The following is a 15,690-nucleotide window of genomic DNA, read 5'->3' on the forward strand; positions in this document are numbered from 1 at the left end:
TATGAAAAGATTCATTGAATCCATCCAGTAATTTCAACGTGATAGGTGAACAGGGAGATTTTTTACACAATCAAGTATTGGTCGCGAGATAATAAGATGAGCACGAGAACCGAGGTTCGGGTTATTTAAGTGGCGAATCCACAAAATGTAAATCCTCTGTTGCTACAAATGTTTATGGGTAGCAATAATTACTTTAAATCGGATGACAACAGGCAAACAGATATATGACAAAATACATGACGTGTGCAATTCACACGCAGTAAACCGTAGAAATAAACTCTCAGAAAACTAAACTTCGGGAGAGTGAGACGAATGCAGAGTATTAGGAATAGGTTAAATGTAGGATTTATTTAATGTTATATTGGTACCAAGTTAAAAGATATTTTTCATTTTATTCTGAGTAGGTACATTATTATATTACACAAGCAGTTACCTACGACTTCGTCCGAGTACAATTTCTAATTTCGCATGAGATTCAGAAATGTTTCCGCTGTAAATGTACTCACTCACTCATACTCACTTACTCACTCATATTTTAGTCTCAGCATAAGAGTTTCTTTTAGAGACAGAGTTCGGTAAAATCTTTTCTTAGGTGATGCATCAGCCCATGAAGAGAAACCTACCTTCCAAATTGCAAGCTAATAATGACAGTAAATAATTTTTTCCCCATTTATTAAACTTTTAAAACATGAAATAGGCTACTTTTGATCTCAGGGAATCAAAGAATCCTCACGAGGTTTTCAAAATCTAAATCTACGCTGACGAAGTCGCGGACAGCATCTAGGTCAATAGTTAATTATTTTATTATATTAGGTATAAGTTCCGCAAATTGCTATTGCGCTGGAACCATGTCTCATTAACATCGAAATGACGTCATTTTGCCGTCAACCGAAATAAAAATATACCATCAGCTCGAAACTTCAGTCTAGTGCTGACGTCACTAATTGCAGCCACACGCATTATCAATTTGCGGGACTTATACACCAAAATAAGACTATTTAGAAATTAATCAAATAAATGGAATGAAACGGATTTACATTCAAATTGGGGACAGTGAATCGATTTTATTTGATTGATTACGATACAGGCTGGGCCAAGTGGAAGTACTCGTAGTTTCTACAATCACTATAGTGGACCTAAATATACGGTTGTACACAAATTCCAAATTGGCAGGCTAAAAATCGGCCAAGTGCGAGTCAGACTCGCACACGAAGGGTTCCGTACCGTCGTAGAAGAAATAACACACTTTCATGTTTTTAATTTACATGGTGGCCATTTTGAATTTTTGTCGTTAATTATTTGTTGTTTTTCATTATTCTATTACAGCTAAAATGATAAGTCTAGTAAAAATCCTACAAGTGAGGTACAAACTTTTCCCCTGTTTTAATATCACTTACTACGCGAAAGTTTCACTAACTGTTGTTGTGACACGTAGACATAGCTTAACAATATGTAACGTCACACTTATACAGCCACATTATTGCATTGCATTGGATACAATTATTAAATAAATGCTTTTATTATATTATAGCGAAACCTCGGTTTAAGTTAAAAGAAAAAAACGGCCAAGTGCGAGTTAGACTCGCGCACTGAGGGTTCCGTACTACAATTGTATTTTAACGACATTTTGCATGATAAATCAAAAACTATTATGCCTAAAAATAATTAAAAATCTGTTTTAGAATGAACAATTAAAGCCCTTTCATATGATACCCCATTTAATATAGTAATCTTACTTTGAAAGTTGAAAATAGCAATATTTGTTAATGAACACATTTTATTTTTTTCTTGTGATGTAACCACAAATTCAGTTTTTAGAATTTTCCCCGCATGTCTGCTATAAGACCTACCTTCTTGATGAATTACATGATTCTAGATCAACGGGAAAGTACCCTCTAGGTTTCTTGACAGTCAGACAGACAACAAATTAGTGATCCGAAAAATGGAACGTTTTTCCTTTTGAGGTACGGAACCATAAAAAGGATTAATAACTGTAAAAATAATATTTTTTCTTTGTTTTGTTACTAGATTCCGCGAAACGTTTCGATGGAGGCCAACACAGCACTGACTTTTGGGAAGAACGGCTTGGTTCAAGTCATGAAGTGCCAAAACTGCTCTAAATTATGGTAAGACCTAATTTCTAAGGTGAATATATTCATATTATTCACAGAAATAATAGTGTAAATGTTTCAACAGCTCCATTTTGTTTACTATTATAAAAAGTATAAGTCAACATAATCTACAATAGTACACATTTAAAACATGATCTTGTACATACAGAATGTAAGTACACGTATACTTACTATTCCATTTACATTCCAATTACTTTTGAAAACATCTATTCAACACCAACTTTCACTTATATCTATGCTTGCGTACTTACCTATAATATGAGTTTTTTCCCGCGATATCATAACACTTTCTTCGTCTTCAATCATTTCACGTTGGAATGGTTTAAGTTTTGTTGTTTTTAATTCAACAGTTTGTTTCGCCAGAGTTTCGGTATTTTCACCAAGAATAACCTCTGTTTGTTCTATTGGTTGTAACAGAAGAACTTCTTCTTTAACGTTAGTTTTCTTGGTTTGTTCTTTTAGAACATCAGTGATTGACTCTTCGCAAATATTTTCGGTAACTACATAACTTGAAAGATGGTCTACATTGAGACTAGCTTTGATAGGTTCCGATGGCAATAATGTAAAAATATCATGCGTAGTTTCAACTGTTTGCTGTTTCGTAGCACTCAACCCTTCTAAGGTTACCGATTTTTCTTCGGCTTGTTGAGTTGCAAACTTTTTAGCTTTATCAAAAGTTTGCGGTTTCTCATCTACCACGATTTCTGTTAGTTCAATGCTTCTTAGTTCAATTATTTGTTCATCAGCTTTCTTTGGAGTGTTTGTTAGAGTATCTAAAGTTTCTGGAAATTCTTGAACAATGTTTTCCTCTGTAATATAGTTTTTATTAACTTCAAATTCATACTTTACAGAATTCGGTGCAAGGTGACTGTCAGGTAATTGTAAAACACTTTCAATTACATGAGGTAACGAGGTTATAACCTCTTTTTCGGTAATTTGCATTGGTGCCACATTCTCTGCCTTATTTGGGCGTTCATAAAAGGTGTCTGGCTTTTCATGAACAAATACTTCGGTATATTCTGCAGCTTTATAACCAGAAATTTCTTCCATTGCAACAGACTTTGGTAGCTCTTTGGATGTATCAAGCATTCCAATAGTTTCAATTATTTGTTGTTCTTGCTTATTCAAGCTCTCTACGAGCACTTGTGTTTCTGATGCTTTTTCACTTTTTACCTCTTTGTCTTCAACTAGTTTTAAAGTGTCTTGAATAGCTATGTTCTCACTTGTCAAAATATGACTAGTTGTTTTGACCCCTAGTTTTTGTTCTTTAATAAGAGGATAAGTAATAGATTTAAAGAGTTCTTCTCTTTCTTCAGGACAGATGTCCGTAACTACTACGTGTTGTTGCGAGTCAAACTGTGCAGATGTTTTTTCTTCTTTTGGTAAATTCTCTTGTGGAATTAGTAATTCTGACTCTTTTGGTATTATTTCTTGAACAACAATAGATGACTTACTTTCAATCGAAATATTAACATGTTTAGGTTTTTGTTCTATCTCGTTTTCTAAGGACTGTTCTTGTTCTATGGATTCTATTTGAAGAACTGTTATATGTTTTGCTGGTTCTATGTTTTCAGATACATATTCTGGCTTATCAAATGAAATTTTGTTTGTAAATTCTCCTTTTTCTAAAGGAATTATTTCTACAGTATTTATATGGTCACCCACTTCTAGACTCAAAAATGGCTTTTCCTTTCTTAATGTGCTAGGCCCCAATAAAATTTCTGTTTGTTCTTCAGGTTTTACTTCACTAGTATAAAGAGGTGTCAGAGAATCTAAACTAAAATCTTTAATTTGTTTTGTTGCATAGTCTAGCTTGTCAATCACGTCTTCTACTTCAGACACGTGACAAATGTCAATATTTATATGTTGGAGAGTGTCAAAAGTCACGTTATTAATAGATGTTGAAGATATTTGGTCCACATTCAATTTAGATTCCTTTTCAGCCACTACCTCTTCTGACATGTCAATGTGTTGTGATGGTTTTACACTTATATCTGCCTTTTGCAGTTTTGCATCATTTAAGGGTACCAGCTGACCTTCTTGTTCACTAACAAAAGTTTCAGTGGTTCCTAGAGAACTCTGTAGAGGGATATCTACATTTATAGACGTTGTTGACATTTCTTCCACATTTAATTTAGATTCCTGTTCAGCCACTACCTCTTCTGACATATTAATGTAATGTGATGGTTTTACACTAACATCCGCCTTTTGCGGTTTTGCATTATTTAACGATACCAGCTGACCTTCTTGTTCGTTAACAAAAGTTTCAGTGGTTCCTAGAGAGGTTTGTAGAGGGATATCTATATTAATAGACGTTGTTGACATTTCTGCCACGTTTAATTTAGATTCCTTTTCAGCCAGTACCTCTTCTGACATGTCAATGTATTGTGATGGTTTTACACTAATATCTGCTTTTTGCGGTTTTGCATTCTTTAACGATACCAGCTGACTTTCTTGTTCGTTTATAAAAGTTTCAGTGGTTCCTAGAGAGTTCTGTAGAGGGATATCTACATTAATTGACGTTGTAGACATTTCATCGACGTTAAATTTAGATTCCTTTTCAGCCACTACCTCTTCTGACATGTCAATGTATTCTGATGGTTTTACGCTAATGTCGGCCTTTTGCGGCTTTTCATTCTTTAACGATATCAGTTGACCTTCTTGTTCGTTTACAAAAGTTTCAGTGGTTCCTAGAGAGGTCTGTAGAGGGATATCTATATTAATAGATGTTGTACACATTTCTTCCACGTTTAATTTAGATTCCTTTTCAGCCATTACCTCTTCTGACATACCAATGTATTGTGATGGTTTTACACTAATATCCGCCTTTTGCGGTTTCGCATCAGTTAATGGTACCAGCTGACCTTCTTGTTCGCTAACAAAAGTTTCAGTGGTTCCTAGAGAGGTTTGTAGAGGGATATCTATATTAATAGACGTTGTTGGTATTTTTTCCACATTTAATTTAGATTCCTTTTCAGCTACTACCTCTTCTGAGATGTCAATGTGTTCTGACGGTTTTACACTAATATCTGCTTTTTGCAGTTTTGCATTCTTTAATGATGCCAGTTGATCTTCTTGTTCGTTAACAAAAGTTTCAGTGGTTCCTAAAGAGGTCTGTAGAGGGATATCTATATTAATAGACGTTGTAGACATTTCTTCCACGTTTAATTTAGATTCCTTTTCAGCCACTACCTCTTCTGACATGTCAATGTATTGTGATGGTTTTATACTAATATCTGCTTTTTGCGGTTTTGCATTCTTTAATGATGCCAGTTGATCTTCTTGTTCGTTAACAAAAGTTTCAGTGGTTCCTAAAGAGGTCTGTAGAGGGATATCTATATTAATAGACGTTGTAGACATTTCTTCCACGTTTAATTTAGATTCCTTTTCAGCCACTACCTCTTCTGACATGTCAATGTATTGTGATGGTTTTATACTAATATCTGCTTTTTGCGGTTTTGCATTCTTTGACGATACCAGCTGACCTTCTTGTTCGTTTACAAAAGTTTCAGTGGTTCCTAGAGAGGTCTGTAGAGGAATGTCTACATCAATTGACGTTGTAGACATTTCATCGACGTTAAATTTAGATTCCCTTTCAGCCACTACCTCTTCTGACATGTCAATGTATTGTGATGGTTTTACACTAATATCTGCCTTTTGCGGCTTTGCAATATTTAACGATACCAGCTGACCTTCTTGTTCACTAACAAAAGTTTCAGTGGTTCCTAGAGAGGTATGTAAAGGGATATCTATATTAATAGACGTTGTTGGCATTTTATCCACATTTAATTTAGATTCTTTTTCAGCTACTACTTCTTCTGACATGTCAATGTGTTGTGATGGTTTTACACTAATAGCTGCCTTTTGTGGTTTCGCATTATTTAATGATACTAGCTGACCTTCTTGTTCGCTAACAAAAGTTTCAGTAGTTCCTAGAGAAGTCTGAAGAGGGATATCTTGTCCAAGTTGAAGTGTATGTGATTTTGCTACAGGTAATTCCTTAAATGAAGTCTCCGACTCTCCAAGTAAAATTTCTGTAACACCAACTGCTGTTTGCGATTCAAAATTTGGTTTTGTAACTCGTTCTGCAGGTACTTCCTCAAGTTGATCAATATTTTCAGCTTTGTTAGACACATTTACTTCGGTACTAATGATTCCACTATGCGGCAAAAACTTAAGTGAAGCATCATGACTAAACATAACGAACTGGTCCACAAATTCTCTTTCTTTTTCGGTTGTGTTGACGGAACTTCCTATTATAGATTGAGATTCAACGAAATTTGACTTAACATTATATGTTAATGGTTTCTCGTGTAACAATACACCTTCACTGTCTGCAACTACCGTTTCTGTTTGCTCTAAATTGAAAAAGTCGCAAGATTTTACTGCAGGTTTTTGTTCAGAAACATCTTCTATGAACTCTTCTGCAGACTGAATGACAGTTATCTCTTCTATGTTAGCTGCCTTACCATACATTTCATCGATTTTTAATTGAGCTGTTTTAGTTGGCAATTCAAAATAATCAGTTTCATTCAAATTATCGGATTGAGATAAGGTCTCGGTGACCTCTACGCCACTATGCTTGCATATTTTGATATTGACTGTTTGCTGTTCTGGAGTTTTTGATGAAACTAATTCGTTTTCTTTTTCGGCCGTTATTTCAACCATTTTTTTTGGCGCAGAATGAGCAGAAACAGTAACTAAAGCTTTTGAATGTTGAACTTCTTCTGGTGCGTCAAACGTTACTTCTGAAGAATTGGCAATAGTTTCTTGTTGTACAATAGCCTCAGATATGACTGGCGCTGTTGTTAATGCGACTTGATGTATATTTTCTTGAGCTTTAAGCAACGATGGCAACGTTTCCGATGTAGTTTCATTTATTTGAATAGCCTGAATGAAATCAATATTAAATTTCGCTGCAGCAGGCTGAGGTTTAATTAAAGTTAATGAGCTCTCCTTTTCATTACATTCAGCAGTGGATATAACAATTTCTTTGTGAGTCATATTTTCTACGTTTGCTTTTGAGATTGTTCTAGACATGTCAAATTCTTCAGTAAAAGCCACGCTAGAGTCAGCAACTGTTTCTAAAGATGTTGCTACAGGTCTGCCAATTAAGTCAGTTATAGGTTCACAAACTTTTTCCGACGGTGTGACACTTTTATAAAGCTCTTCTTTTTCATGTGTCTGAATTTCAGATATTTTAAGAGAGCTGTGTACTGGAATTATTTCAGAACTTACTGATTTTAAGGTTGGTTCGAGCGTATTTTCTAAAATATCTTGGCTATCTAAGACTTCGTTCTCAGCTATTTCGATTGGAAAAATAGGCTGGGAAGTGATATTTGCCTCATGACTTTGCGTTTGTAGAGTTTCTAGTTGCATTGTAGAGTCACGTAAATTTATTTCAGTTACAACCGGAGCTTTTTGGTCTATGTCAATTTCAACTTTAGCATATTTATTTAACATCGTTGTGTCAGTAATTAAGTCTTTCTCTGTACAGCTAGGAACTGTTTCGATAATATTTAAACTTTCATTTTCTGTAAAAGATGTGAATGCTTTTAATTGATTAGCAGGATGTTCATCCAATTTTTGTAGTTGTTCTTGTACTGTCGTTTGAAGAATTGTTACTTCTTTTTGTAAATCTCTTTGTTCAGTAGCAGTGTCTGATTTTATGTCAAATGGTTTTAAAGCATCAACTTGATTGGCAGTAGTAACCTCATGAGAAACAGGACTCCTAAAATGATGAGTAAGTGTTGGTTGAGTACTCGAAACTTCTGGCAATCGGTCTATTTCAAGTTTGTTTTCCACATCTGGTGTATTCATTTCCAAAACCGAAACAGAAATATTAGGTATTAAAGAGACAGATGCACTTTCTGGAGTCTTAGTTGAGTATGACTGCGAAGTCTCTTGGTCATGTATAAAAGGTGTAGTGACAATTTTAGCGTTTTCAGTAATGACAGCTTCTTTAGCTGTTTGACTATCTACTTTATCGGATGGTTGTAATTTACCTGGAGCTCTTAATTCTTGTGTTTCTGAAGTTATTATTGATTCACTAGGTTTTATATCAATATGTGCTTGCACACTGGGTTTTTCTTCCAAGCAGACTAATTCTTTTGTACTTTCATGTACTTGAACTTCTTCAATCACATTTTTATCTAATGTCGATAAAGTAACATGCGCATGACTACCTATTACACTTTCACTTTCCATTAAAGAAGTTTCAGATTCATTAATGCTAGTTTCAAGATTACACTTATGCTGATGTTCGCTAAAACTTATATCGGCTTTTTTCTTTAAGGGAGTATCAGGGCTGAATTCTGACTCCTTAATGTGAGATGTAGTCATATAATTACATAAACTTGAATGTAATATTATATCTTTTTCGACGTTAGCTTCAGCAGGAAGGTTAGATACTGTCAGAGAGCCTTCCTTTTCATGAATTTCATTTGTTGACACAAGAATGCTTTCTTTTGATACTATATTTATGTTTGCTTCTTGTGAATGTGGTACTTTATGTAGACCTAGAGATCCTTCTTTCTCTTGCACATCATGAATTTCAGTGACGATTTGATTAGATACCAACACATTTTTCTTAGCCATTTCCGTTGGCACAATTAACTCAGGATAGTATTTTCCCGATTTATCGTCAACAAATACTTCCCTCACTTCTACTGATTCCAGTAAATTAAAATTAATATTTGAAGTTACCGATTTATCAAGATTTTGACTTAGCAATTCTTGTTCTCTGGATTCTCCTTCAATTTGGGTTACCTTTATTCCTGTTAACGGTGTAACAGATACTTCTGCAAAAGACTTAGTTACCATAGATTCCTCCAAAGGTACTTCGTCGAGGGATGTTACATCTTGTGAGACATTTAGAGCATCCTGTAAAATAATTGTTGACTTTGCTTTCTCTAAGTGTTTTTGTTCTTCTTCGTTGATGTCGGTAACAGACATATTTACAACAGTTTCTGCAGTGACAATATTTTCAGCAGGCACCATACTTTCACGAGCTATACTATCACTTTTTATAGACACCTGGTACTCTCCAACAGAATGTTCCACACCTACTTCAGTAACCTGTAGTGAATCCATTTCATTAAATATCTCTTGAACATTTTTAGGAGTTGTTCTTTCTTTAGCTTTTAGTGGTTCTTCTTTATCATGAACTTCCTGAAGGTCACTTGTAAGTGGATAGTTGGTGTCAAATTTCACACTAGCCTTGTCATTCCACTTTTGCTGTTCAGGCACAATGTGAGCAACTTCACTGGCAGGTATGACTTCGATTTTACTGTCATGAATATCTGTGAGCAATGTGGTAATAGATGGAAAATGTTCATCGTCTAAAGTTTTAGTTTCTTCATCTTCGACATATTCTGCAGTCTGTTTTGGATAAACTTCTTGCTTCTTTTTGATTGAAATATCTTCTTCTAGTTCAATTACATCCTTTGAACGTATTTGTTGTTTTTTGGATTTTTTGCTTTTGGTTTTTTCTTTCATATCTGTGGAATCATAGTACCATAAATACAATATTTGAAAGTATTTAACAATTGAATAAAACATATATATTTACAATAGCATTAGGCGTTATTACGTATTGATGACGTATATGCTTCATGTTAATACCATTTACTGTAAGTTTTGTAAGCTTAGCATTTGTTCTACACTACAAGAATACTTAAATAATTAATAAATAAATATATACTTACACATCTGTATATATTATGCGTTCTATTTTGTGTTAATTTGTTGATATAAGCGTACTATACTCGTTAAGCTAATATCAAAGTAACCGTCTACGCCATGTTAAAGTTTAAGAACAATAAAATGAAGCATTAAATTTACCAGACATTTGTAGTGACGTCAATTTCACTTAATTTTTATTTTTAAGTTTTATAAGCATCGAATAAAATATAGTCATTAGAATTTTTAGTAAAACTACAAATACGGTGTTGAAATAAATTAACCCGACTACGGGCGTGTTTAAAGGCCTACGTACTTCAACTAAACATACTGTCGTACGGATATAAACTTGAATCGTAATATGTGTAGATAGGTACATAATACATAATATACAATCCCGTCGCGTCATGCGGCTGCGCTGAGCTTAGTCAGCACACGACGGGACATGACGGCACTGTCAATAGCCAGCAGAATATTGTAAAAACATTTGCATATATAGTATACCTAATAATGTTGAAAAATAAAAAAGTTGTAAGGGACCATGGCCGATACGAAGACACACGTAAGAACATTGCCGGACGAGAGACTGACTAGACGGCTATGCCGTGAGAATAAGAAATAAGAAAAAATAAAAATAAAAATTACTATTAAACTATATACGAGTAATATTATTATTATTATATGGGCTAAAAAAACAAGTGACAATGGATGGTTTACTAACCATTAATGTTACATTTCTTTCATATCCCTATACTATAAAGGTGACATTATCAAATATTAGATTCGTTGAAGGTTTTTTTATGCCAAGATTAGATCTCACCTGGTGGCAAGTGATGATGCAGTCTAAGATGAAAGCGGGCTGTCTCGGAAGGGGTATGGCAGTTTTATTAAACCCATATTCCGTATCGGTATCGGTAAGAATCAAAAACAATAGATTTTTTACATGGAAATGAGTAGTAGTTATTAACAGATAAATAGATGTTGGAGTAAAAAACTGATCGCCACTAGCTGGGCGCCATCAATCGCGGAGGCTCGCTTTGACAAACACTAAGTACACGCTCAATGATTATCGCGATCCGTATAACGATCCATATTGATGACTCAAGGGTTCTAGACGTTTCGTATCGCGATCCTTCAATACTGTTAACTAGCGATGGGTGATTGCTCAAAAAAAAAACGAACAATAATTGAACAATACCTACAATAAAAATCGACAGCGCACAAATCTAAATCTAAATGAATTGCGCAATCTATTCGTCCCAGGCCCGCGCGCTATGCAACACTTTGAAAATAATCGATTGCCCTCGATTGTTTGATTGTTATCGGATAATAACAACAATCGAATAGTTTGATTGTTATTCGAATGAATCGCCCATCGCTACGTAAGCTACATGCTCAACAAATATCACGATAAATATTGAGCGTGTAGTGTTCGCCTTTGCGCGGCCGCAATCAAATTTCGCCTCGAATGAGGCAAGGGGGTGGCTGTACATGTCCACCAACCACACTGCATGAAAGCAAAGCCAGGCCTCCGCGCTTAGGCTGAGATCTTAGAGTTAAAACGAGACAGACTTATGTCAGAAACATAACTCTGTCTCGTTTTCAACTTAAGTCCGAGCAAAGTCAAAGTAGGTATCGCTCTATAGATATCAACCTAGTGACGACACTACTGATTTGCTAATATGGTTACCAATGTTGGACATAGTCTATATATAACGTGAAAAGGGGACCAATGGACTTAATTGGAATTCCCATTTAGATGATTTAACATGACTAATATGCTTAAAAAAAAAAAAAAATTGGAAAAGACTTTGCAAGTGAGTTCACAAAAATAAAAATAAAATACTTACATTTATATCATCGCGGGCAGACTTCACTCAAAAAATAGCACATTAAAAAGAACATATTATCCGCAAATTACAAAATATTTTCTTTATATAAGGAACTGTTTCAAAAACAGCTTTATATAGGTAATAACTGAGTAGAAGAATAGATAGAATATGCATGTGTAGATAGATTTTTCGGTAAATACAAAAAATGATCGTGTTTATGTAATGAATACACGTGCATTGTCAAAATGTGGTGTGTATCTTTTGTAATATTGTGAAATTGATTTGTAGTAATGGGTAATTCATTGTAATATTGCGTTGGTATGGGAATGTTTCTTGAATTATTGTGCAAAGTAATTTGTAATAATGTAAAAAGTAATTTGTTATATTTTTTCTCCGTAGTCGAGTTGTGATTTTTTTATTTATGCATTATACACAGACAATAGGAAAAAGATAGACAAGAATCGTATTCTAAAGAACGGAAAAACTTCCGTATTTTTAAATTTATAGACTAGTGCTTGGCTTGTAACCAGAGCTGCTGGCAAGTGATCATGCAGCCTAAGATGGAGCGCGTTTGAGTATAAAAAGCCTATTCACTCTTGACTTGAAGGTACCTAAATAAAAAGTGGAGGGGAGAGGGCTTTATCTACCTTTTTCATACAAGTCTGTGCCATCATAATTACTATGTTTATTATTTTTTAAAGCGTACAGTTTAAAGGTTACAGAGTACAAACTGAAGCGTAATTCACCAGCCAAGTACGAGCTCCGACAATACTTTGAAGCGTTTGAAGCGTTAACTTGTTTATATAAGCATCATAGTATAACTCACCTTCAACAGGCATCTCCGCGGGTGCGACAGTTGTGTCTGGAAAATAAAACAAACAAAAATAAGCATCAGACTGACCGCTCTGTCTAGGACTAAAATTCGTGCGGCGTTTACAGATTAGCGTTTTCTTGGCACGTATTAGCCTCGTTTTCTGGGTTCCATACGGTTTGCATCCAGATGCATCCGACTATTCGTAAGTACTTGTAAAAGTATATTCGAATAAAAAAGATTTTTATTTATTTATTTGATAAAGCTGTGATAGCCTAGTCGGTAGGACGTCCGCCTTCTGATCGGAGGTCGGGGGTTCTATCCCGGGCACGCACCTCTAACTTTTCGGAGTTATGTGCGTTTTAAATAATTAAATATCACTTGCTTTAACGGTGAAGGAAAACATCGTGAGGAAACCTGCATGATTGAGAGTTCTCCATAATGTTCTCAGAGGTGTGTGAAGTCTACCAATCCGCACATGGCCAGCGTGGTAGACTATGGCCAAAACCCTTCTCAGTATGAGAGGAGACTCATGCTCTGTTATAGTGAGCTGGTGATGGGTTGATCATGATGATGATGATACGGTTTGAATTCGGGGAGAAAAAAATCAAGTAAATTTAAACCACACGCATACTTATTCCTTATTGTACTCTACGTACCTTTCAGAACTTCGATCGCTGACGTTTTCACGACCTGGTCCACTCTCGATTGAACGATCGTCTGCAAACAAAGAAACTATCTTGATAAAATAAAATGTAGTGACGTTCCGTTGCGGAAGATCGATGACAGAATTTCCCCGCAATGTAGTGCTAGCCTCTTTCTCGAAATTGGACCTACCCAACTGGATTGTGTCCTAGGTATATACTCGTCTACAATTTCGAGAAAGAGGTCAGCCGCCGAATCCAGCGGCGGCGTTTCCGCAGCGTTCAGCTTCGAGATATCTTTTTGTCCAACAGTGCTTGAAGACCAAAGTCTTTGAACAGTGCGTGTTGCCAGTGATGACATATGGATCCGAGACATGGCCGCTAACAATGGGCCTCATAAGAAAGCTCAGAGTCACTCAGCGGGCGATAGAGAGAGCTATGCTTGGAGTTTCTCTACGTGATCAAATCAGAAACGAGTAGATCCGTAGGAGAACTAGAATAACCGACATAGCTCAACGGGTTGCGAAGCTGAAGTGGCAATGGGCAGGGCACATAGTTCGTAAAACCGATAGACGTTGGCCTCTCAAGGTGCTGGAATGGCGACCTCGCACCGGAAGACGCAGCGTTGGAAGCCCCCCCCCCCCCCCCTAGGTGGACGGACGACATCAGACGAGTCGCAGAGAGCCGCTGGATTCAGGCGGCGCAAGACCGTGGCGTGTGGAAGTCCCTATACAAGACCTATGTCCAGCAGTGGACGTCTATCGTTTGATAATGATGTAGTGCTAGCCTAAGTCAACTCTAAGGAAAATCAATGTATATGTTATAAAACATAGCACCATTCCGCCGCGGCAAATCAGTGACGGAACACCAGACTTACGAATAAGAGTGACTTACCTCGCTCGCTTCCTTGTGTTCCCAAGATCTCGGCTTGAAGTCTTCCGGACTGAAATGAGTGATGACTTCTTCGACGGTGACGTGTTGGGAGTCGATCATTCTCATGAAAGCGCGGAAACCAACCTTTATAGACAAATTCGACAGATTAATATTTATTTTTACCCGACTACGGCAAAGCCAAAACGAAGGGTTATGATTTTGGCAGTTTAATATGTGACCCAAGGCACTTGCATAATTACAAGCACATAAAATATAATGTTACGCACATCGATATGCCCAAGCGAACAAAAATTTTCACGGTTTTGGAACCAAATAAATCAGCGCCACCTCTTAGATACTAATGAACGACCCGTTTGAAACCCAGACGTCACTGAGGTTGCATTAGTGTTACATAAACATTTTAGGACCAATGAGTCGGTGCCATTTTGCTTGTTCAATGGCCCTGTCCTTATGAAGTAATATATAAGTCTATGGTTACGCACGATAGAATAAGGGCAGTCTCATTAAAGAACGCACAGCATCAACATCTTTTATTATTTGGGCCTCCATTACCACAGCAGTCTATGTATGTATGTACGTTTGTATCTATGCATGTTCCACTGTAGTAGCTAAACTACTGGGCCGATTTTGATGAATGAGGTGTCAATTGATTTGTCGTTATGGTCCGGGTGACATAGGCTACATTTTATACAAACAAAATCAATCTGATGAATAATTACATCCAAAAAAGTGGGGGTCTTAAAAATTTTTTTTTGCTATTGTATTGAGTGGGATGTCAAATTAAAGTACCTACTGAGTTCATAATTTTTTCTTTAAAGTATATTAGCCATGTTAAATGACTAATATTCCCCTTTCCTCTCCAACTAAGCGTTAAGCTTGTGCTAGGAGTAGGTACGACAATAGTGCAACGGGCGGGGTTTGAACCGTCGACCTTTCGGTCATGCATAAATACAAATATATTTTAATGTATAAAACGGGTACATACCACGATTATTTCTTGTTTTTATTTGTCGATATTTCAACCCAATTGCACGGGTTGTGGTCACGACGGGACTGCGGTACTGCGAGAGACACCGGACAGATCGTGAAGTTGCAGCGAGAAGAACAAGAAAGAGGGTAGTTCGCTAATGCCCTTGACAGCTCGAACTTCATCCCTCGCAGCACCGCAGTCCCGCCGTGACCACGACCCGTGCAATTGGGTTGAAATATCGACAAATAAAAACAAAAATTAATCATGGTATGTACCCGTTTTATACATTAAAATATGTCGTTAAACCACGAAATAAGCTTAAAATCATTAATACAAATATAGTATACTTTTAAAATATACCAAGCGATAGAAACCCAATTTTACTAGGTATATAGGAGTTTAGGCAGGCCAGACTCCATACTATTAATATATTCGAACCCGTTTCTTCTATTTCTATTTAATTGAACCGACCTTAGCTGCGATGACATCCTCCGACTGCGTGGTCTCTTCCGTCATGGCTTGAGTGATGAGCGCACTGTGACCGCTTCGCTCCACAAGCCGCACTAATGCAGATTGTGCCTGCGGGGTAGCGAACAGTAATGTACAGTACTACCACCAAAAGAAAAAAAAAATTAACCGACTTCCAAAAAGGAGGTGGTCCTCGATTCGGCCCATTTTTTTTTAAAGAATATTAGCCATGTTAAATGACTAATATCCCCCTTTCCTC

At 36.3% G+C, this 15,690-nt stretch overlaps 1 pseudogene; it reads right to left on the reverse strand.

Annotated features, from left to right (window-relative positions):
* The window catches only part of LOC117995271 (titin-like), a 113,709-nt pseudogene that overhangs the window by 32,194 nt on the left and 65,825 nt on the right, over window positions 1-15,690 (reverse strand).

Source organism: Maniola hyperantus, chromosome Z (assembly GCF_902806685.2).
Source record: "Maniola hyperantus chromosome Z, iAphHyp1.2, whole genome shotgun sequence".
NCBI classification, from domain to species: Eukaryota; Metazoa; Arthropoda; class Insecta; order Lepidoptera; family Nymphalidae; genus Maniola; species Maniola hyperantus.